The 25,186-nt window shown below is 35.9% G+C and overlaps 1 long non-coding RNA gene across 1 annotated transcript in view; it reads left to right on the top strand.

The window, feature by feature from the left end:
* Nucleotides 1-24,673, top strand: part of LOC135964757 (uncharacterized) — a 101,983-nt gene extending 77,310 nt beyond the window's left edge. The window contains exons 2-3 of the long non-coding RNA XR_012416471.1: nt 23,396-23,519; nt 24,296-24,673. This is a non-coding gene — a long non-coding RNA (uncharacterized lncRNA). The remainder of the gene's footprint in view (nt 1-23,395; nt 23,520-24,295) is intronic.
* Nucleotides 24,674-25,186: the final 513 nt, after the last annotated feature.

Raw genomic sequence — 25,186 nt, forward strand, 5'->3', positions numbered from 1 at the left:
GTCTCATTATTTTGTTCAAACTGGTCTCAAACTCCTGATCTCAAGCACTCCTCCTGTCTCAACCTCCCAAAGCGCTGAGATTACAGGTGTGAGCCACTGTGCTCAGCCCCCTAGGAATATATTTCACTAAAGAGATGAAAGATTTCTACAATGCAAACTATAAATAATGAAATAAATTGAGGAAGACACACATAAATGGAAAGATATCCTGTGTTTATTGATTAGAAGAGTTAATATTTTTAAAGTGCCCATACTATCCAAAGCCACCCACAGATTCAGTGTAACCCCTATCAAAATGCTGATAACATTTTTCACAGAAGTATGAAAAAAAATCCTAAAATTCATATGAAACCACAAAAGACCTGAAATATCCAAGCAGTCCTGAGCAAAAAGAATGAAGCAAATCACACTATCTGACTTCAAAATATATTACGAAAATATAGTAACCAAAACAGCATACTGAGACACACAAAAAACAGACATATAGACCAATGGAACAGAATAAAGAGCCCAGAAATAAATTCATATACCTACAACAAATTTATTTTCAACAAATTTCCAAGAACATACAATAGGGTAAGGACATCTTCCTCAATAAATAGTGTTGAGGAAATTGGATCTCTCACCATATCTAAAAATCAACTCAAAATGAATTAAAGACTTAAATGTAAGACCAATAACTATGAAACTACTAAAGAAAATATAGGGAAAATGCTTCTCAACAATGCACTGGGCAAATATTTTTTGACTAAGCCCTCAAAAGCACAGGTAACAAAAGCAAAACATAGACAAATGGGATTGTCTTAAACTAAAAATCTGTTGTGCAACAAAGGTAATAGAGTGAAGAGATAACCTATACTTTGGAAGAAAATATTTGCAAACTATACATCTGGTTAATATCCAGAATATATGAAGAACTCAAACAACTCAACAGCAAAACAAAACAAAAACCTGATATAAAAATGGAGGGAAAGACCCTAACAGAAATTTCTCAAAAGAAGAGATAAAGATGGCCAAAAGGTATCTGGAAAATAATCAACATCACTGATCATCAGGAAAATGAAAATCTATAACCACAATGAGATATCACTTCACTCTGATTAGAATGGCTATTATCAAAAAGGTGACAATGAGTGTTGGTAAGGATGTGGAGAAAAGGAAACCCTTTTACAGTTTTGATGGGAGCGTAAATTACTACAGTCATAATGGAAAGCAGTATGGAGTTTCCTTAAAATATTAAACATAGAAAAATTATACAATCCAGCAATCTCACTACAGTCTATATATCCAAAAGAAATGAAATCAGTATGTCAAAGGAATATCTGCACTTCCATGTGCATTGCAACACTATTCACAATAGCCAAGATACAAAATCAAACTATGTGTCCAACAATGGGTAAATAAAAAAGATAATAAAATCTTTACACAAAATGGAATACCATTCAGCCATAAAAAATGAAGTCATGTTATTTGAGACAACATGGATGAGCCTGGATGACATTATAAGTGAAATAAGCCAGACACAGAAAGACAAATACCACATGTTCTTACTCATCTGCAGAATCTTAAAAAGTTGGCCTCGTAAAGGTATTGAATAGAACAGTGATTACTAGAGATTAACAAGGGTACAGGAGAGGGGGCATACAGAGAGTTTGTCCAGTGGGTATAAAGTTAAAATTAGAAAGGAAGAAAAAGTTCTGGGATCAATGGCACAGTAGTGTGAAGGACTACAGTCAACAATATGGTATTATATATCTCAAAATAGCCAGAAGGGAAGATTTTGAATGTCCCTAAAGAATTGATAACTGTTTGAAGTGATGTATATGTTAATCACCTTGACTTGATTATTATGCAATGTATACATGTATCAAAACAACACCTTCTGCTCCATAAACATGTACAATTGTTATATGTTATTGAAAGATAAATATTCTACCAGAATTGGATGAATGATGATTTGATAATTTTCACATTACACATTGATGAATAAATATTTGCATTGATTTGTAATTAATCTGGTCATATTTCCCCACATTGTCCAATATATGTTAAAAATTTTCAAAATATACAATGTCATTCATATTTTATTTCTGTATGCTGATAGTGTAGAAATGACCACAAGAAGAAACCGTGCTCTAAAATGAGCAAATGAACAATATATGTCAGGATAGACACACATTAAACAATAATATAAGTATCTGCATAATATGTATCTCAAATTATCATTATAAGTTATTATGAGTATTTTAACACACTGGAAAATTCACTTGCTAACAGTTTCTTCCATTCACACTGCTTACCTTGTGAATTTATACTTTTGTACTCATGCTACCATCCCTCAAAATGTTTCTTGGAAACCTCTCTTAGAGTAGGTTTTAGAGCCTCCAGCATGTTATTTTTAAAATTCTTGCACATGGATCATGAGTTTGATTTTTGAAAACAGTTGGAAAAAATTCAGAAACAAAACGAAATAATGGAATTCTGAAAAAATTATGAATTAATTTTGGTAGAATTATAAATTCAAGTGCCTGCATGTGCTGGATAGGTAATGTAAAGTGAGTTCAGACAGCCTGCTGGACAGTGTAGTAGCTGGAGAGCTCGGGCTACGTCTAAAGGATGCTGGAATGCAGGATCAGCATAGCCTGGTTTTCCAGTCTTGCAGACTAAGCTGAAAATTTGCATACTCTCTGGACCATCTCAGTGTTTTAAATGTTGCCTCAGTTCTTTCAACACTTGATTTGCAATCTCTGCTTTACAATAGTACATTTTCATAGTGATTATATTCTATGCAGATTTTACTTAAACTTTTCATAAATATAAATGTCTTCACACCATTTTTTTCTCATTAATTTATCAATAGCATATGACAAAGAGTGAGAGGCAGAATGGAAAGATATAACATGGTCTTCCCCCATATAAAATAGCATTTTCCTTCTACTTTACCCTCACATATTTTCGCCATCACATTATCAGCATTTGACAGATTGTGTATTTACTTATTTGTCTTTTTCACTACTACAACCTAAGCTTTATGAAGATTGTTGTTGTTGTTGTTGACTGATTTATCCTTATATATTAGAATATTTATTGGCAAATAATAGACTCTTAATAAATACTCATTGAATGAATGAATGACTATTACACAGATAGGCAACTATATAGAAGAAGTGACCGGGGAATTACGGATATTTAACTTCGACAAGAAAATACACAATCAGGAATACATCCGATTGTATGTTGGAGCTGGCTCATACTGGCCTGCAAGAGGTGACGGTGTGCATCTCTTCTCAGCTCTGCATACAGTGGCGCCCCGTTGGTTGGTTGAAGTAAGGCATGGTGAGATTAACTGCACCTCAGAAATCAGCAAATGATACAAATACTGTCTCATTTACCAGCATACTATTGGATACAAGAGTTATGATATATTGACTTAGTCAAAAGAAGCACTTTCTAACATTTAGAGCTATCTAACAACAGAATGGCCTATCTCACAGTGAGTATTTGGTCCTGCATTAAAGTTTCACTTATTGAAACTATACATCAGCGGTCCCCAATCTTTCTGGCACCAGGGCCTGGTTTCGTGGAAGACGATTTTTCTACAGATAAGGGAAGCTGATGGGTTTGGGATAAAACTGTTCCACCTCAGATCATCAGGCATTAGTTACATTCTCATACGGAACGTGCAACTAGATTCCTCACATGCGCAGTTCACAATAGCGTACTGCTTCTATGAGAATCTAATGCTGATCTGACAGTAGGCGGAGTTCAGGTGGTAGTGCTCTCCTGCCAGCTGCTCGGCTCCTGCTGTGCAGCCTGGTTCCTAAGAGACCAGGGACCCATATCCTTCCGCGGTCTTGGGGTTGGGGACCCTTGGTATACATCATAAACTTATTTGAGCTTGTAGAATCGCTGGGACCGTAAGATATTTTGCTCCTTTGAATATAGTGTCATTTTTCCTATGGCTGCTTTTAAGATTTTTCTAATCCTCATTGGTTTTTCTAATGTTTTAATAAGGTATGTCCAGTTTTGGAATTATGTTTATAATTTTTAATAATATTTTATTCATTTACTTTAGATTCTTGGAGCTTCTTGAATTTGTGGTTTGGTATCTTTTATCAGTTTTAGAAAATCTCGGTTATTATTTCTTTAAATATTTTCTCTGCCACATTCACTTTGTTCTATTTCTGAGATGTTATACTTTCTCATTGTACTCTCAAAGTCCCTTCCCCTTCCTTTATGTTTTCCATCCCTTTTTCTACCTTTTAGTTTCTTCTAATCTTTCTTCTAGTTTATTAATTCTTTCTTCAACTGTGTCTAATCAAATTATAAATCCCATAGAATTTTTTTGCAAAGTTATTACTTTTTTCTGTTATTTATTTTCTATTTGGTTGTTTTCCAAATTTGCTATGTCAACTTTTATAGTTTATAGCACCATACTGAAATATTTATACTTGATATTTTATTTTTTGTGAATAATATAAGCATGTATGTTTTTATAGCCTTATACTTCATTTATAACAAGGCTAGTATATCAAGAGTAGTATATATCAGGCATTTGTGGGTATGTTTCTATTTGCTGTTGTATCAGTTTGGTTTCATTACTGGATTCTTATTTCTTGTATGCCTGTTTAAGTGTGCTGGACATTGTTTTTGAGCATAATATGTAAGAATAATTGGAAATCTATGATGACAAGCATATTCCTTCAAAGAAGACTTTTTTTTTTTTTTAACTTTTTCCAAGTAACTGGAAATAATAGTCTGGGACCATTTTAATCTCAGTTCAAGCTTTAAGATTTTCTGGATTATCCAAATGACAAACAACCAGGCTAAAATTCTATGGAATCATTCATTTATTTTCAGTTACTATTTATGATGGAAGTACAACATTTTTATGTCTCAGTTTAATGAAATAAATGATTAATTAGAGTCTCCATTTTAAGTGGAACCCAGGCTTTGACTCTTGCCTTATAGCCCCATGACATTGCAGAAAGCTTAGCTCAACTTCAGAGCCTTTTCTCTGCAATGTTAGAATTTGCTTATTTTGGGGTTCTTGTCTTCCCACTGGCTCTGTGCTGTTAATTCTCCACCTTCTTGTTAACTCATAGCTGCTTTTAAGATTTTATTTTTATCTCACATAATTTGTTGTTTTCCTCATTTAAAAAGTTTTTCTGAATTCTGAGTTCTCCATCACTCTAAATTGAACAGTGATTAATATTTTGAGAATTTGTATGTCTTAAAATACTCTTATCCTTATTTCACTTTTATACTTAATGAATAGTTTGGTTGGTTATAAACTACTGTGCTAAAATAATTTTTCTTTGATTTTTTGAAGGCATTCTCCATAGTTTTCTAGATTCCAGTATTGGTATTGAGAATTCTAACTCTAGTCTTAGTTCCAATACTTCGGCTTTATTTCTTCTTAGTGTAAGCTATCAGGATTATACCTTTGTCCTTAATATTTTGTAAGCACTCATGATAATGGGCCATTCTATGGATTTCATTTATTGTGCTTTAATCTCTCTAAGTGTGGAGATTTATGTCCTACAATTATGGCAAGCTTTCTTTGTTAAATTTTTACTCTCCATTTTCTTCCTCTCCTCCCCTGAATCCTCCATTAATCAGATAAAGAGGCTTCCTAGGATGATTTTCTAATTTTTTATACTTTCTCTTCTATTACCCACACTTCTCTTTTTGTTTTAATGTGTGAGAGGGTTCCCTGATTTTATTTTCTAATTCTTCTACTGGATTTAAATTTCTGATGTATATTTTAATTTCCAAGAGCTCTTCTTCTCTATTCCTATTTTTGTATATCAATCTGCTTTGTTTTTTGGGTTTTTTTTGTTTGTTTTTGTTTGTTTTTTTTTTTTTTGAAAAAAAAAATTCTGTTGCCCAGGCTGGAATTCAGTGGCACAATCATGGCTCACTACAGCCTTGACCTCCTGGGATCAGTTGATCCTCCCACCTCAGTAACCTGTATAGCTGAGACTACAGGTATGTGCCACCACGCTCCCCAAATTTTTTTTGTACTTTTTTTGTAGAGATAGGGTTTCGCATGTTGGCCAGTTGGCCAGGCTTGTCTCGAACTCCTGTTCTCAAGCCATCTGACCACCTTGGCCTCCAAAAAGCTAGGATTACGGGTATGAGCCACCATGCCCAGCCAATCTGCTTTTGTTTTATGGCTGTGGTATTTTCCTTTGTTGAGAGAGAGAGAGAGAGAGAGAGAGAGAGAGATTTAAATGCCAATTTTGTGTTTGTATTATCTCCTTATATTTGTCTTTTTTTCCTCTTCCTTTACTTTTTCTGTTTCTGTGGTTAAAAGCAGAGAAGATTCTTCCTGTCTCTTAGAAGGGGGTAGTTGGGATAAGCCTAGCTATCAATGGTGGGAGAGAGGAGTCTGAAGGCCTACTCTTCAGCATGCAGACTTTCCTTAACCCCCTTGATTTCTTCTCTCCACAATTGTCCTCTTGCACTCTTCTTGCTATTCCGAAGTTGAGTCTCTCAGGTTCTATTTTCCCCTAAATTTCAGACTCCTGTGAGGCAGTTGGGAAGATGAATGGAAACAGTCATAGCTTATTTTTGTATGGCAGAGTTGTGAGAATGGAATCAAAACTAAGTTGCATCGATACCTGTGTTAAGAATCTCGATTTTTAGCCACAATCCTCACTCCCACCTTCCGTACAACCTGAAAAATGGCTTTTTGCTAAGAGAAACCCATTGTCTTCAATTAGACCACCTCTGAAGGCACTTTATAAAAGTCACTTCTTTTACTAAGTCAGTTACCACTCTCATCTTTCAAAACTTTGTTGACATCCATTCTCCCCGCTTCTGTTCTCATTGCCTCAGTGGAATTTTACAATTTTTATTTCTTTAAATTTGGGGTGGTTTCTAGACATAGCAGAAATAAAGGTATATTTCAATTTTCTATCAAGGGATATAAAGGACCTCTTTAAGGAGAACTACAAACCACTGCTCAAGGAAATAAAAGAGGACACAAATAAATGGAAAAACATTTCATGCTCAGGGATAGGAAGAATCAATATCCTTAAAATGGCCATACTGCCCAAAGTAGTTTATAGATTCAATGCTATCCTGATCAAGCTACCATTGACTTTCATCACAGAATTAGAAAAAAAGCTACTTTAAATTTCATATAGAACCAAAAAAGAGTCCATATAGCCAAGACAATCCTAACCAAAAAGAACAAAGCTGGAGGCATCACACTACCTGACTTCAAACTATACTACAAGGCTATACTAACCAAAACAGCATGGTACCGGTACCAAAACAGAATATATATCAATGGAACAGAACAGAGACCTCAGAAATAACACCACACATTACAACCATCTGATCTTTGACAAACCTGATGATAACAAGCAATGGGGAAAGGATTCCCTATTTAATAAATAATATTGGGAAAACTGGCTAGCCATAAGAAGAAAACCAAAAGTGGATGCCTTCATTATACCTTATACAAAAATTAACTCAAGATGGATTAAAGACTTAAATGTAAGACATAAAACCATAAAATCCCTAGAAGAAAATCTAGGCAATGCCATTTAGGACACAGGCATGGGCAAAGACTCCATGACTAAAACACCAAAAGCAATGGCAACAAAAGCCAAAATTGACAAATGGGACCTAATTAAACAAAAGAGCTTCTGCACAGCAAAAAAATAAAAATAAAAAAAAATCTATCATCAGCGTGAACAGGCAACCTACAGAATGGGGGAAAATTTTTGCAATCTATACATCTGACAAAGGGCTAATATCCAGAATCGACAAGGAACTTAAACAAATTTACAAGAAAAAGCAAACAACCCTATCAAAAAGTGGGTGAAGGGTATGAACAGACACTTCTCAAAAGAAGACATTTATGTGGCCAACAAACATGAAATAAAAGCTCATTATCACTGGTCATTAGAGAAATGAAAATCAAAACCACAAAGAGATACCATATCACACCAGTTAGAATGGCAATCATTAAAAAGTCAGGAAACAACAGATGCTGGAGAGGACATGGAGAAATAGGAACACTTTTACACTGTGGGTGGGAGTGTAAATTAGTTCAACCATTGTGGAAGACAATGTGATAATTCCTCAAGGATCTAGAACCAGAGATATCATTTGACCCAGCAATACCATTACTGGGTATATACCGAAAGCAGTATAAATCATTCTACTTTAAAGATGGATGCACATGTATGTTTATTACAGCACTATTCACAATAGCAATGACTTGGAACCAACCCAAATGCCCATCAATGATAGACTGGATAAAGAAAATGTGGCACATATACACCATTGAATACTATACAGCCATAAAAAATGGATAAGTTCATGTCCTTTGAAAGGACATGGATGAAGCTGGAAACCATCATTCTCAGCAAACTAACACAGGAACAGAAAACCAAACACCGCATGTTCTCACTCATAAGTGGGAGTTGAACAATGAAAACACATGGACACAGAGAGGGAAACATCACACACCAGGGCCTGTGAGGGAGTGGAGGGATAGGGGAGGGATAGTGTTAAGAGAAATATCTAATGTATGTGATGGGTTGATGGGTGCAGCAAACCACCATGGCACCAGAGGTATTGTTATATACCTATGTAACAAACCTGCACGTTCTGCACATGCATCCCAGAACTTAAAGTGTGTACACTTGTGTGTAAATATGTATACACACACATATATATACACACACACATGTGTGTATATATATGTATATATGTATCTATATGTGTGTGTGTATACATATTTGTAAATCCTATTGATCAATAAAGAAAAATTAGATGAAATTGGCTCTTTAAATGTTTTCTCCTAGCTCCTATCCATTGTCATGTTTTCTGTGGCCACATTAAGGCTTGTTCTCAGATCTGTATTTCCAATCTAAATCCCATTTCTATTCTATTATTATTAGTAGTACAAAAAATAGTAATAAAAACAAACATTTAAATACAATCTAATAAATACCAACTATCTTCTAAGAACTTGACATGTGCAAACTCATTTAAGCCTCAACCCTGTGAAATAGTGTATCAGTTATGTATTGCCACAATAATGCTACATAGCAAACTAGCCCAAAACATAAAACTGTAAAGACATAATTACAACAATGAATCTTTGTATTCTTTCTCACAAGCCGCTGTTTCTGCTGATCTTGGCCAAGTTCAGAAGACACTGACTTGGCCCACTCACCTGTGTACAGTCAGCTGCCTTGTTGGATGGGTGCTGGGAGTATAAGATGGCCTCAGTTAGGACTGCTTGGCTGTTCTCTAGATGGTCTCTCATTTTCAAAATGCTAGCCTAGACTTATTTCCATTGCCATAGGAATGTTCTAACAGAGAGAGAGAGAGCGGAAGCAGACAATGCTTCTTAAAGCCTAGGCTTGGACTGCACACTGTTACTTCCCACATATACTATTGGACAGATCAAGTGAAAACACCTAGGTCAAGAGGTAGGGTATAGACTTTGCTTCTAGATGGAAAAAATACACAAAGTGCCAAGTGTATGCATCCAGGAAGGGGTAAAGAACAGGACTAGTTTTGCCACTTATTAGGGTATTATTATTAATCCTTCTTTTAAAAGAAACTAATATATAGTGGGGTTAAGCAACTTGCTCAAGGTCATGGACTAATGAGACGATGGCACTAGTATTTAAATACTGACAGTCAGGGTTCATTCTGCACTGTTAACTTCTACATGGTGCTGTCTCTCAGTTGAAGGAATGATAGAGGGGGAAAGGCAAAAGGCAACAAATGGGCTTTGAAGTAACTCTACAGAGATAATTAAAAGACCACATAAAAGAAGGAAAAAATATCTTACTTCAGGAATTCAACGCTAAGAATCCTACTCCCTTCATGAAATCAGAAAATGTTTGCATGAACCCTGTGGGCCTTTGAAAGAGAGAAGGCATACTGTTGATGGTCACCAGCTTACTTAAGGCTGCAGCTTGCAGGAATCCATCTCATCAGAGTAACTGGAAAGAGGCCACAGTATCCAAAAACAAAAACAACAAAAGTCATGTGCTGGGATAAGTTCTTGATAGTATGAATAGCCAGGAAAAAATAGTTTGAATCTTCTTGTCCCAGCTGCGATATTAACTTTGAATTTTGTCATGTGGTTAATTAAGTTGCTTTATAAGACTAAATTTTTATAAGATGTGTACATAGGAATATGACTTCCCTCTCCTAAGTTACCGTAACAGATATTACCAAATGTGTTGTGAAGTTGACATTCTTAAGTTTTAATTTATAGTTTTATTGCTCCCTGCAATAGCATCTTCTTTCATTTCCTAGTCCCCAGTTTTTCCATTTTGTTTGCAGTAGCCAGATAAATCTATCAAAATGCACATTTGATTACAGCATTCTTCAGTAATCACCATTATCTTCATACTGACAAAGGTCACTCTTTAAGGACCTTTAGTTCCACAACCTATGTCTTACCATTGTTTATCCCCCAGCTAAATACCTTGGAGAATTCCAAGTGTGTCATCCACTGTATTACTCTGTTCTCAAGTTGCTAACAAAGGCATACCCAAGACTGGGGAATTTATAAAGGAAAGAAGTTTAATGGACTCACAGTTCCACATGGCTGGGGAGGCTTCACAATCATGGTGGAAGACAAAGGAAGAGCAAAGGGAGGTCTTACATGGCGGCAGGCAAGAGAGCTTATGCTGGGGGAACTCCCATTTATAAAACCATCAGATCTTGTGAGACGTGTTCAATACCATGAGAATAGTATGAGGGAAACCACCCCTATGATGCCATTATCTCCATTATCTGGCCTTGACACATGGGGATTATTATAATTCTAGGTGAGATTTGGGTGGGGACACAGGGCCAAACAGTATCATCCACCTTCATGTCTCTTTCTCTTTACTCACCTGCTTTCTTGACAAGAAAAATCTTCATCAGCCCTTCCTTCCTTTCCTCCCTCCCTCCTTTCTTTCTTGCTTGCTTGCTTTTCCTTCCTTTTTCTTCTTTATTTTCTTTGCCTATTTGAGAGATTGGCAAGGAGAGTAATGCTGGAATTGGAAACACATGTAACTAATACCAGCCGAAATAATTGTGAGCAGAAGCGATATGCCTTCTGAGCCAAGGCAGAGGAAAGACTATATGTGATTCTCAGACTTCTTCTCATCCTCATTGGCTAAGAAGGGCACAGGTCCCAGATGGAACAGCTATAAGTTAGTGGGGCCTTCCTCCATCTGGATCCCTAAGTAACTTTGTGAAACAGAGCCCCTCTCCAACCTGTGATAAACTTGTACTACAAAGGAGAACTCAATTTTCTTGTGCTAAAATACTGAGATTTGGAAATTAATGTGTGCTGTGTTATAACCTAGCTTGTTAGAAATATATTATTGCAAATTACTTTTAATATTCATTTTTGTCATTATCAGTGAATTTGAAGTTTCAGATAATTATTGAACATTTGTGTGTCATTTATATATTTATTATACTTAGTTCTTTGGTAAAATGCTATTTGTGTCCTTTGCCTATTTTTCTACTAGACTGTTTATGTTGATTTATAAAACATGTTTATATATTAGGCTACAGTAACCCTTTCATGTCATTGGTACTGAAATACCATTTCCAATTTATTAACTGCCTTTTATTATCATTTTATGATATATTTTATGTCTAAAGGTTTAAAAATTATATACTGAGTAATCTATAATTATTTAAAACTTTTGTTCTTATTTTACGAGAAAGGCCTTCTAAAATCTGATAGATTGGTTTTTCTCTGGATTTACTATTTTCTATTTTTAAAAGATGAAATTATATATTCCATTATGATTTATGTTGTTGCATGCTATCTGGTAGGAATATAGCTTTGTAATTAGTACATTCATCTTAAAACTGACTTGACTCTTTCTCCTAAATTAAAAAGACAACTCTGATGATCTGCTTTTGAGTTATTCCTTAAGCTACCTTCTCTTGATGTTAAATATCCATTCAGAGGATTCAGAACACCTTGGCCACTTGGCCTCCCCCTGGAGATCTGTCCACTCCAGAGATGCAGAGCTCACCAAAGGTGTATAGGCGGGAAGCAGGGACCTCTGTGGAAGTCAAAAGGGGAAATGCCTGACTCAGCAATGCAAGCAGGTTGTGAGTAGAACAGGAAACAGTTCTCTTCCTCAGTACCTCTTTAGTTAGCAATTTATTTATTCACTGAGTCATTCAGACTTTCCTGTGGTAGTAAAATAAATTGAAAATTGAGAAGCATTTTGCCAGGCAAATGAGAAACACCCTTGAATTTTTTTTCAGTTGTATAAGTGAAACAATAAGTAATTTACAGTCATTGAGACTTCCACTATGCTTAGAGACAAACACACCATAGGTAGTAAAAACTTACCTCACCATGTTTTTCATTACATTACATGTGTTCTAAAATTTATATTAGGATATAATACTTGGTTCTCTCACTAAGTACATGTAGATGTTCCTCCTTTAACACAAAGGTCTAATGAGAACCACAAGATCTATAAAAGCCTATAAAACTGAGATTCTACAAATTTCATTCAGATATGTGTAATTAGAAGTATGTCTGAGTTATGGTGGTGGAGTTTGGGTTTGTATGTGTACGCTTTCATGAGAAAGGGAGCGAGAGAGAGAGAGAAAAAAAGGAGGTAGAGTGAAAGGAAGAGAGAGATATAAATAGAGATGATAGAGAGAGACTGAGAGACAGAAACAGAGGGGACACAGAGGGGGAATTAGAGAGAGACTGAGAGAAAAAGCTAGAGACAGACAGAGATAGGCAGCAAGAGAAAGAGTCAGACACACACACACACACACACACACACACACACAAAGAAACAGAGAGCGGGGAGAGAGAGAGACGTTGAGAGAGCTAGTGACACACGTATACACACAGGGGACCCAACGAGATGCAGCTTGGTCAGAGGCAGGTTTACTTACCAAGTCAATAGCCTTCTGCTTTAAAAGCAGGTATTCCTCATTGATGAAATGGACCATCCCACCATCTTACCTTAGCCTGACTCACCTTACAAAGAATTTTTCATGGCGCTGGGCTGTGATAGTTCTGGAAAGAAGGAAGATGGATGTTCTTAGTACCACCAATACAGAGAGCTGATAATAGCAACCACATTACCAGTGTTTTTTTGCATTTGTTTTCTACAAACAGGTCCTATGATGCTAGCTCAAAGCTCTAATCTTTATTTTGATTTCCCAGGAAGTTGCAAATGAAACTCTACATGGAATTGGTCTGTTGGTTTAATATTAGAGAGAAGTAAAAATGATGGGCATTAACTCTATCAGTCATTGATTTGTGAATTTCCTTGTGTTTTAACATCTAGAGGAAGGTGACAAAAACACTTACATGAGAAAATGATATTTTGTGCATTAAATACAAGTTTTCCAAATATTGAAAGAGTTATATTTCTAAATTTCTTAATGCACAAACCATTGTTTAAAGGTTTTATTTTTCCAATTTTATCTTTTTGAAGATTATTAATTATCTACTATGTTTCAGGTATAGCCCTAAGCAGTGGGGATAAATCAGTGAACAAATCAGCAAATATTTGTGCCTTTATGGAGCTTCTATTCTGGTATGGGGAGATAGACAATGAAACTTAATAAATGATTAAGCTGCATGGTATTTAAGAAGGTTATAAGTACTATGAAGAAAAATAAAGCAACCTAAGGTGGCTAGGGAATAACCAGAGGGTTAAGGGCTGCAATGAGGATTCTGGAGTTAACTGAAGGTAGAGTCATAAGGATTTGTTAACAGATTGGTCGTAGGATATAAAACAGCAAGTGCAAAGGCTCTGAGATAAAAAACATCCTCATTTATTTCAAGAACACCAGGAAATCCATTGTGATTGAAGAAGAAAGATCAAAGGGAAGAGAATTAGTAGAGGAGATCAGAGGGGTAATGGTGGGGCCGGAAATATAGGACTTTCTAGGCAATTGTAAGAATTTGAGGGGGGAGGTATTTATTGCACTGGTTTAACCAGAAGAATGACACGATATTACACTTTAAACTGATCACTCTGGTTGTGTTGCTGAGAACAGGCTGGAGTGGGTAAATGGTGAAAAGCAGGAAAACCAGTTTGGAAAATGGTGTGCTAATCCAGTTAATAGAAGTTAGTGCTTATTCCAGGGTAGTAATAGTGAGAATATTAGGAAGAGGCCAGATCCTATGATTATTTGAAGGTAGAGTAACCAGAATTTGTTATCAGATTGGATGTAGGGTGTGAAGAACAGAGAGGAGTCAAGGATAAGTCTACGGTTTTATATGTGAGCAGTGGAGTGATGGTAATTTTATTAACAGAGATGAGAAAGGGGAGCAGCATTTGGGAGAGAAGAAAATGTTTGTTTGGATATGTTCATCCAACATGTAGGTGTCATTTTAGGCCTTCAGATATATGGATGTGGCATTCACGGGAGAATTGTGAGCTGCAGATAGAAATTTGAAGATTGTCCATGACTGGGTGATGTTGAAAATTGGGAGTCAGGATAAAATGACCAATGCAGTGAAGGTAGTTAGAGGAGTGGCTAAAGGACCGAGCTGTGGGGCACTTGGGCATTAAAATGTCTAGGAGAAGAGGAAGGGCTTACACAGGAAACTGAATAAGAGTAACCAGTAGGGGAAGAAGAAAATAAGGAGTCTGTCTTGAAAGCCAAGTAATGAACCTTTTAAAATGTTTCTAGGTAGTCAAATAAGGTGAAAACTAAGAATTTGCCAGTGGTTTAGCAATATCTACATCACTGAAGACTTTGATCTAGCCATGGTTCAGTAGAGTGACAAGAGTAGGAGAAAGGGAGGATATGAAGGTACAAGGAACAGATAAATGATTATGTTTCATTTAAAAAATTAGTTTCAGCTGGGCAAGGTGACGCACGCCTGTGATCCTAGAACTTTGGGAGGCCAAGGAGGGTGGATCACCAGAGGTCAGGAGTTTGAGATGCGCTTGGCCAACGTGGTAAAACCCTGTCTCTACTAAAAATACAAAATTAGCCGACCCTGGTGGTGCACACCTGTAATCCCCGCTACTCAGGAGCCTGAGGCAAGATAATCACTTGAACTTGGGAGACAGAGGTTGCAGTTAGCCGAGAAAGTTTCATATGGTAGACGTAACAGTACACTTGTATGCTGATGGAAGTGATAAAATATAGAGGTGGGGAAACTGATGTTGCAAGAGAAAGAAGAGAGATTTGGGGAGCTGGTTCCTTGAATAGGTTAACCATAACCTAAGGCAATATAGTGAATGATTGAGGAGTTTGCCCTTGGGTAAGAATGCAGGCAGTTTATCTATAACAAAGGAAAACAGAGTGAAGGTAGTTATTAGGTGCAAATATAATGATGAGAGCTTGTTAGAGTGTCTTCTGATTGCTTCAGTTTATTTTTATTATTCTTTTTTTTTTTTTTTTTTTGGAGCAAAGTAGAAAGCAGAGCCATTGGGTTAGAGTGACAATAGGAGAGGTGTTGAGCATGAGGAGGGCGAAAGACATTTATGAAAATAGTCATCCAGAGAATGGATTAGATAATCAGCACGTACAAATAATGTAGAGGTGGGGCTGCATGAGGGGTGTCCTTCTGACCATTGTTGCTCAGGGTAGTTCAGTACTTCTAGGCTGGTCAAAAATTAGTAGAGTTCTACTCTTAGTCTCTATCCTCTTCTGCCTCTGCTTCCCAAGAAGTCCAGCCAGAACTTGTGTCTCTTTTTCTACCTAAACTGAGCTGCTTGCACTCCTGTGATTTATATACCATCCTTGTCTCCAGTTGTCCATACTTTGTATCTTACTGTTATTAGTTATTATATTAAGAATTGATGTTGTCCATGGAGGTTATGATTGGCTAAGCTTGGATATATAACTAGATTTAAAATAAGGAACTGTTGTCTCTGAATCAAGTTTGCGGATTGGAATTATGGAGACTTGATTATAAGTTAATGTAAACATTTTAAAATAAGCAATAGATAGCATCTGGCCATAAAAACCTTTTATTCTGGATATTTAATGAATGGGCAAGAAGGATATATACTTTTGTGAATGTGTAGGAAATGTACCTATTCTGTTCTTATTTGAACAGGAAAGAAAGTGAGGGCTAGAGGAGCCCCTGGAAAGAGGAGCATTTTCCCATTCTTACTTTTATCAACTTAGCAGAAAATAAACGCCTTATGGCTATGGCGGAATAGTCAGTGCCAGATGAGCAAAGCTAAATGCAAGAATCTGCAGTGCCAAGCTCCACGGAATCCCTAAATAGTCACTGACAGATCTTGATTCCAAGTTCAACATATTAGTGTGAGTTAAATGAGTGTTTCATTAATACTCTAAAATCCAAGTCAGATTGAAGAAAGATCATGAATAGCTAAGAATTACTCTTGTAAATATAATGAGGAGTAGAATGGGTAAGAGAAGTCAGGAAAAAATAAAGAAACTATGGACTCAAAGTCAGAAGTCCTGAGTTTTAATCCTGGTTTTGCCATTGCCTAGAAACCTTAAACAAATCCTGTAACCAGTAAAGCCCTGAACTTCTTATTTGAAAATGCAGGCTTGAGTTAGATGTCTTCTAAAGACTCTTTTAGCATAAAAAAGTAATTCTATCAAGTTAATCTTTATTAAATTGTTTGATCTATTAAAATATGATAAAATATCTTGATGTTTATCTTAATGTATCTAGTTTTTTTAATTTTTAAGGAAAATAGGTATTTAGTTTTTGATAATATGTTTTGTTTTTGTTAATAAAATTAACACTTTTTAAAAAAAATATAGAAATCTAAACAATAAGAAAGTGAAGGAAGAAAGCACATCCAGTCCTATCTCTCCCTAGTAACATTTCATGTCTGTAAGGCTACCATATAACAGTTGCTATTGTGAATGAAATATCTTTGTTTTGTTTTAAATAATTGTTTACTTATTATAGAAAAGCTCCATTTAAAAATACTAATTTCTTAACTGATTGTCTTTGCTGAACACACTATCTTAAGTTACTTTTAGTCAATATTCTTGTTTTCTTTATGTAGCAAACTATTTTGTCTACAAATAAAACAACAAATATTGAGTCTTTATTAAAATTTTGTTAAAATTTAACAAAATTTGAGTCCTTTTGATTGTTTATACTTAATATTCTTAGAAAACATTTTTTAGTGATTCCTTTGGCTAGCTTTCCTAGAAGAATATTAATAGTAATGGTGAGAGAGAAAATTTCTGGCTGTTAAGTTTTTTTTTCTTTAAAAAATATGCTAAAGGTCTTTATTAAGAAGTTTAAAAAAAATTGAATAGGCGTTTGATGACTTTTTAGAATATATGGTGACTACAGATTCTTTTCCTCTGTCTATTTATGGGAGAAATTATATTAACAAACCTTCTAGCATTAAACCATTTTTATATTCTGCAATGAACATCAGTTGGTCATTAATAGAATTTCAGTACAGCAATGGATTACAAATATTAACATCTTATTACTAAATTTTGCTGTTAAATTTATGTTGAAATGGGTCTGGGGTTTTATCACTTGTAGGTTGTTTTGGTTGAGTTTTGCTTCAGGGTTACATGGATTTTGTATAAAATTATGTGATGCCTTCCTTCTTCCTCTGAGCTCATAGAAGTAAATTCCTTGAAATCTGAAAGAATTCTTCTATAACACTTTGTTGTTCTATAATAGCTTTGTCGGCTTTATTATTGATTTATTTTGGTTCACTTATATTTTTCTAAGAAAAATGTCTTTCAAACAGATTTTTAAACTTATATGCACAGGGTTGAATACTTTACACAGAGTTAATAGCTTTCCTGAGAACTTGAAAAATGGGGAATTGTATGATAATTGTATGACAGTTTGTATTATTGTATAGCTTTGTAATTGCCTTGACACTACAGTTCCTCCTTAAAATTTTCTCCTTTTTCCTGAAATAAATCTATTTGCAAAGAATATGCTTAATCTCTTTCCCATGCTGCACTTTCTTCTGTGTTTTTAAAACATTTTCTTTGTTTTTTTGCTTGTACTCATCTTTGAACAAAGACTGTACAAGACAACTTTTGTTCCAAAAATAGCATGGATAGATCATTCATGGTTTCTCCTGTTTACCTGGCTGCCATTTTAATTCGTCCTTCAAATTTAAATATAAATTCAGTTACGCTGCACCTGGGCAGGTAGGAAAAGATTTGTGGCCATGAAAAGCTTTATTTCTGCATTTTTCTCTCTATATATTTTCTGGGAAAGAATGCACCAAATTTCAGTTCTAGTGTGTTGTGTGAGTTCTAGTGTGTGTGGGTTGGTGGAGGGAGCTAGGAGGAGAAGAGGGGAGTGGGTTGTGTGTAGCCTGGGTTGAAGGTACTAAGGAGTATGCCTTTGATTTTGGATTATTCAGGTATGTTAACTAGATTAGAAGTCAGGTTGGATAAAAGTCTTGGGTCCTATCGGCTTTCAGTGTGCTGAGGCTACATTTTTTTATCGTGTTTCTTGCATAATAACTTTTACCTCTGTGAAAATTGTTCAACCTTGCTTTAAAAGTCTCTAGATTCTGAGGATCCCTTTCCCATTGCCATGTTGGAGAAAATATGTTACTTTTAAGAAGAGCGGCATCAGCGAAGAAACAAACAATAACAATGTACTGAGGAGTGGTTGTCCATTTTCCTGAGTTTGATTAGCTTGGGACAACAACAGTCTATGGCAGAAACCCATTTCCCCCAAAGCTGCCTGTGCTTCCAGCCTGTTCTGCAATTACTTACTGTTAGTGAGAAGTGTCAGAATTTGCTCTAATTACTTCCCTGAAAACTGCACATTTTCAGGAAGGGAAGTTGCATATCAATCTGGTGTTTTTCTTCATGCTGATTCAAATTTAGTGTATCTAGCAGAGATTCCTGCCAGAAAGTTGTGATACAGAGTAAGTGTCCCTTATCTGAAATGCTTGGAACCTCAGCGTTTCAGAGTTCAGGTTTTCTTTTGGATTTTGAAATATTTGAATATACATAATGAGATATCTTGGGGATGGGACCTGAATCTAAACACAAAATTCATTGATATTTCCATATACACCCCATGACCGTGGACTGAAGGTAATTTTATACATTATTCCTAGTAATTTTGTACATGAAACAAATTTGTGTACATTAAATCAGCAAGCAAAGGTGTCACTATCTCAGCCATTCATATAGACAATCTGTGGTTGTTTGGTGTAACTGTCATGATGTGCTCAGAAAAGATACATTGCAGCAGAAGCAGGCTGGGGGGGTGTCTTTTTTCTCTTGAGGATGCTTGGTAAACTGTATGCTGTGCATCTGTGCTTTGACTGTGACCCATCACATGAGTTCAGGTGTGAAATTTTCCACTCGTGGTGTCATGTCAGTGCTCAAAATTTTCAGATTTTGGAGCATTACGGATTTTGAATTTTTGGATTAGGGATGCTCAACTTGTGTATCATTGGCAGTATTTACTGGTTTTAGAATTGATGAACATGTTCTTTCTCATTTGTATTTACGTTTGGTTATCTCTCAGTTTCTTGGAGGAATCCTTTATAAGAAATTCTCATAAGAAGTAACTTATTTTTTTATTTTATGTAAAAACAAGTGAGTAAAACATCTATAGGACGCTTGATTATTTGAACCCTGAGACAGTTAACATCTCATGTAGCAGTTCTCAAAGTATGTTCTACAGAAGTCAGTTCCAAATCATGTTAACAGCATTTATAGGAGCAAAATTTCCATGGTCAAAAAAATGTTAATAACGGAAGTGAAACAAAATTCAACGTAATTCTTTACTGAAGGACTTTTTTTTCAGATATGGAGCTTGGTTGTTATTTTTTTTTTAAATTTTTTAACCTTTATTTTAGGTTTGGAGTTACATATGAAGATTTGTTACATAGGTAAACAGGTGTCACGGGAGTTTGTTTTACACATTATTTCATCACCCAGCTGTTAATCCAGGACCCAGTAGTCATCTTTTCTGCTCCTCTCCCTCCTCCCACCCTCCACCCTCAAGTAGACCCCAGGTCTGTTGTTTCTTACTGAAGGACTTTTCAACACCATGAGTATGCAAAAGAACATTGTGAACTTATAAGACAGACATACTATGCAGTATTTCCTATAACTTATTTAATTTAGTGCCTTTATTTTTTCTATAAATTATAAGAAAGGAAAAATAAGTTAGTATAACAAACACCAAAAATTACTGGTATAACAGCATCATTTCCTAATTATAGGTGAAGCAGTTAAGAAGAAATAAAAAGTCTTCTAAATGTTAGCCTTGCAAATTTCATTATAAAAGTAATCACTGCCTCCCTTTTCCTGTATCCATGCAGCAAATATTTGGCCCATGCTTAATTCATGATCCCATAAATGTGTGAAAGGAAATTTTAATACGAGGGAAATGGTATGTTCACCTGTTACTTTATAAGGATATTGTGAGAATTGAATGAAGAATGCATGTAAAGTGCTATAAAAATCCCATTGCTTTACAATGAAACCTATAGACCAACAGTTTTAAAACATGCTGTTGTAATATACGGATGTATTGTGAATCATTGTGAGATATGTTGCAAGTTACTAATATTTCTAAGTTTGTGATATTATATGATTTTATAAAATACAAAATGTAACGTGTTCTAGGTTATGCTTATTATGATGTCATTGTCACTGATTTCTGATATAATCTCTCAAGTGGGAGGAAAAGGGAAAAAGTTTTAACTACTCTGTTGGAAATTGACCTGGGAATGGAATGTCTTTGTTGTTGCTGTTTAGCATGTGCTGTGATTTGAACGTGTCCCTCAAAGTTCATTTCTTAGAAACAATCCCAATGCAATGGTGTTGAGAGGTAGGACCTTTAAGATGAAACTAGGCCATGAGGAATCTGCCTTCATGTGTAGTTTAATACCGTTATTTCAGGAGTGTATTCCTGATCATAGGATGTGGTTGGCCTCCTTTCCTCTCTCTCACCTGAGTGCTCTTTTGCTCTCCTGCCATAGGATGATGCAGCAAGAGGGCTCTCACCAGGTGCCAGCCTCTTCATCTTGGACTTCTCAACCTCCAGAACTTTAAGAAAATGTATTTCTGTTTATTAAAAATTTTTCAGTCTCAGATAGTCTGTTATAGAAGCACAGAATGAACTAAGACACCATATGAGCTGTAGCCCATAAAGGTTGTGAATTAAAGCAGCAGAACCCTCCACCTTGAAGCAGCAAACAGTCATAGTTTTGATAAATCAAGAGCAGCCCCCTAATTGCCCAATGTGGTGACTGGTAATATTGCTGAGACATGCCTTTGAGTCACATATGTTGTGAGGCTGCATAGTAGGATGTGTCACTTGGCTCTTGGTGGAGAATATGATTTAGGAGAAAATCTGACCCTTATACCAGTAGTCCCGATGAAGGCACTCATTTGGCTACTATATTTTTCTGTGAATAGAATGTGAAAATTTTTAGAAGACAATTTCTGTTTGCATAAGTTCATGTTAACAGAAACCATTAGGCCACATTTTCCACAGAAGGTTTTTTTGTTTGTTTGTTTTTTGTTTTCAGGGGGCTAAAGAATTTTGTATATGGGAAAATTTATAAGGTAGCTGAAGTGAATGGCCTGTGAGGATGAAATCAGACAATACTGAAAAATAGATGTGAACACACGTATACACACATCTACTGCAGAGATGCCAATCTCAGTTTTTAAAGGCATAAAGGCACACTGACTTTTCTACTTAATTGCATTTTAGCAAACTTTGTGATTAAGGGCAGACTTGTTCCATACTTTGACTAACCTAAGTGCCTCTAGACAGAAAAAGAAGGGCATTGTGCATACATATTAGCAGCCCGTTACATTAAACTGTGACATGGCACAACCCCTTTGTACAGATTTCATTAGGGCATAGTCTCTTGCAGACATCAGAAATACAAAGCCAAGTAGAACTTTGTATGCTAATTCCCCATTGTATGCTAATTCTCCATTGCCCCTTATTTATTTTGATTGGCAGATATTCTCTGATACAGTAAAAATGTCAAAATGATGGCAGAATCTTATTGTTTCACACTTTCTCTTTGGAAAACATGTTGCAACAAAGCACCTTTTACCTACATCTACCAAATGCTACTGCTTTGATAGTCAGTTTGACTGGCTATTTGGGAATGAGCTCTACCAAATGCTACTGCTTTGATAGTCAGTTTGACTGGCTATTTGGGAGTGAGCTCTGCCAATGGCTGCTTCAGGATTTAGCACATTTTGATTGAAAAACAACATTCAGTCATGATATTCAGAATCTCAGGAAGACCCACAGATTCTATTTAACACACAATGTTAAATAGAATTGATAGGACTGTATTCATGGATATGCAAAGCTAATTGCTGTTAATATGTAATGTACATGGGCTTTACAGTTTGTAGAATGTTTTTCTCATACTAACTCTCAATGTTGTTGTGGTAGAAATAATTTGGAGTTACATGGTTGGATGCAGGTATCCCAACTGACTCTTTGGCATTAGGCTGGCTGAGGTCATGTTGGAATCTGGGGATTCTGCCAGAGTCTGATTGAGAACACTGACCTCACTGTCAAAACTGCCCCACTGGAGGGTGTTCAGTTGTGACCGGAGTAACTGGAATACTGAATCCCTCTCATTCCTAACTCTGGAGGTATGCACACCAAGTGATACCATCCTACAAGTGGAGTCACAAAAAGTGAGATTCGCAGCATGGTTGGAAAGGTGGTGCCAGGCTGTCAGTCTTTCCTAGAGAGCTAAACCTTGATAGCAGGACCCTCGTCCTATGGCACCGACGCAAAAAGAAAGGGACTGACCTACATATGGTCTCTGGACTCAGGCACATGACCCAGAGTTCAGAAAAGTCTTCAAACCTTAGCGGGAAATGAAGTGTTAGGCAGACAATGGAGTGGGAGTCAGCATTTCAGGAGAAAATCAGATCCTGTGCTTAGATGATCAATCACCAGGGCTTGGCGATGGCAAAGTACTTCCTGACATCATTCTGTGAGTATTCAGTCCTAGGTAGTAATGGTAGAGGCCTATAGGCAATGACAAGACCTGATCCAGTTAAAAGACAGAGGCTTTTAACTCTGTCTTAAAACAGACAGAGTCTCTTTAGGATTCCCCCAAGAGATTTTAGGGTTAAGAAGTGTATCACTGAAATACTTCATTCTGTTTGCTACTCTGCAGAAGAATAGACAGAAGAATTAGGGAAAACAATAAGTTGTTGATACACATTTGTTGTAATAATGAAAATGTTATTATGTAGTACCTTCATTGTTTTGATGCCCTGTTTGTTTGTCGTTTGTTATACTTTGGAATATATGTTATACTTTGTACTGTTTGTGAGTCCTAGGATGTTTTCTCAATTTCCGTTTTACTTTCTAGAGTTTAATTTTAAATTTTGCACTTTTTAAAATACATGATTTGTTTCTAACGAGTTTTGCCTTATCTGCTTGTTTTGCCAGGTTGTTTCCAACCGTATTATCTACTATTGTGGCAATAAACACGAGTCAAGAGTTGAATAAAAAGAATTCTTTTTATCATCATCATCACCATCATCCTCAATCACTGTCATCACCATACCACAAGGTATCATATCTTAAAAATAAGAAGACTTTCATATTCTACAGGAAGTAATTTCAATGTAGATCGTAGCTTTTTATTTTATTTAAACGTTTTTAGCATTACTAATATGAAAATTATATTTTATTCAACCACCAGAGGGAGCTCCCAAATATATGGATTCTAAAAGGGAAGGAGTAAAGTAATTAAGTAGGCAGCTTTGTATGTTTTATGGTTGAAAATCAAAGATTTAGTCAGCTGTGTGTCATGGTTTTGTGGGATCACATGTTGGGTCTTCGTATATCAAATGCTTAAAATTTTATCCTACTATAGACGCCACATCATTTTAATTAATAGCTATGAAATAATAATCTTGTTTTTATGTTTTTTTAAAGTTTGAGTAATTGTGTTATTTTAACTTTATGTTTTAATTTTGGACAATATTGATTGACAACATGCTTTGCAAATATAATTATACTTCACGACCTCCTCTCTTAGGCCCCAATTTTTCTTAAGTTGTGTTTTTATATTGTCCAATTTATAAAACTTATATTCTTCTTTGTAACCACAAATTCAATACTGACACATCTCCTTTTCATGTTTGTTTTGATGTATTGCTTGACTTGCTAAATTTTATTGTCAAATAGTTTATTGAGAAGGGTCTTTGGGTTCTAGAATCCTTGATATCTTTCATGTTTGAGAATGACTGCTTGTTGCTTTACACATGTATGACATATAGAGTGGGTATAATATTGTGAGGTCATATTTTCTTTCTCTCATCTATGATTTAATACTCCCCCTAGGAAAATCAAGTCTTCCAATTTTTTTTTTCACTAATATTATGTGCGTGTGGAAGGGGAAGGAAGGAAATTATCCAACTGTTTCCTGCAGGCAGAGCAAGTCCCTACAGAGCAGGCTGCCCTCAGTGATGATGAGTTTTGTATCTCCCAGAACATCCCACCTCTTAAATGTCTAGCATCTTGTAAGTATCCTTCCCATTCATGTTTCTTCATAGCTTACTGAGTTCTGTCTCTCCTCTTTTAAATGGCTTTGTTGAGATATAATTGATAAATAAAAAACTGCACGTTTGATGTGTGCAGTTTGATGTATTTGGACGTATGTATACATTGGCAATACTATCACCACAATCAAGATAATAAATATATCCATTATCTCCAAAAGTTTCCGTGTGTCCCCTCAACCACTTCCTTTTTTGTGTGGTAAAAGCACTTAGCAGAATGATCTGGGGAGGAGCAGTCCCTGGGATCACTGTGTTTATCTGTTGTCTCTGTACCCCACTTTAAAGCATCTGAAAGTTTTCTCACACAGTAATGTAATCAACCCCATTTTGTGGCTATGGAAATTGTCAGGCACAAAGGTTAAGCAAATTACCCAAGGCCATGGAGCAGATGAGTGAGAGACCTGGGAGTGGATCCAGGACTCATAACTGCTCAGTTGATATATTGCTTTCCATTGCTTGACAAGGCTGCAAGCTGTCCTGCTTCTTCCCAACACACTTGACTAAAGTCAGGTATTTAAATTTCCATTTCTAAGCTGAAGTCAGCAGTATTTCCATAACTAGGATGTTGTCACAACAGAAAAAATGAATTATAAGCAATGAATAGAGGTGAAATATATTCATTCAGAGTCAGTGTTAACACATTCCATCTTTCTTCACTTCCTTTAACCTCTTA

Source organism: Macaca fascicularis, chromosome 8 (genome assembly GCF_037993035.2).
Source record: "Macaca fascicularis isolate 582-1 chromosome 8, T2T-MFA8v1.1".
NCBI classification, from domain to species: domain Eukaryota; kingdom Metazoa; phylum Chordata; class Mammalia; order Primates; family Cercopithecidae; genus Macaca; species Macaca fascicularis.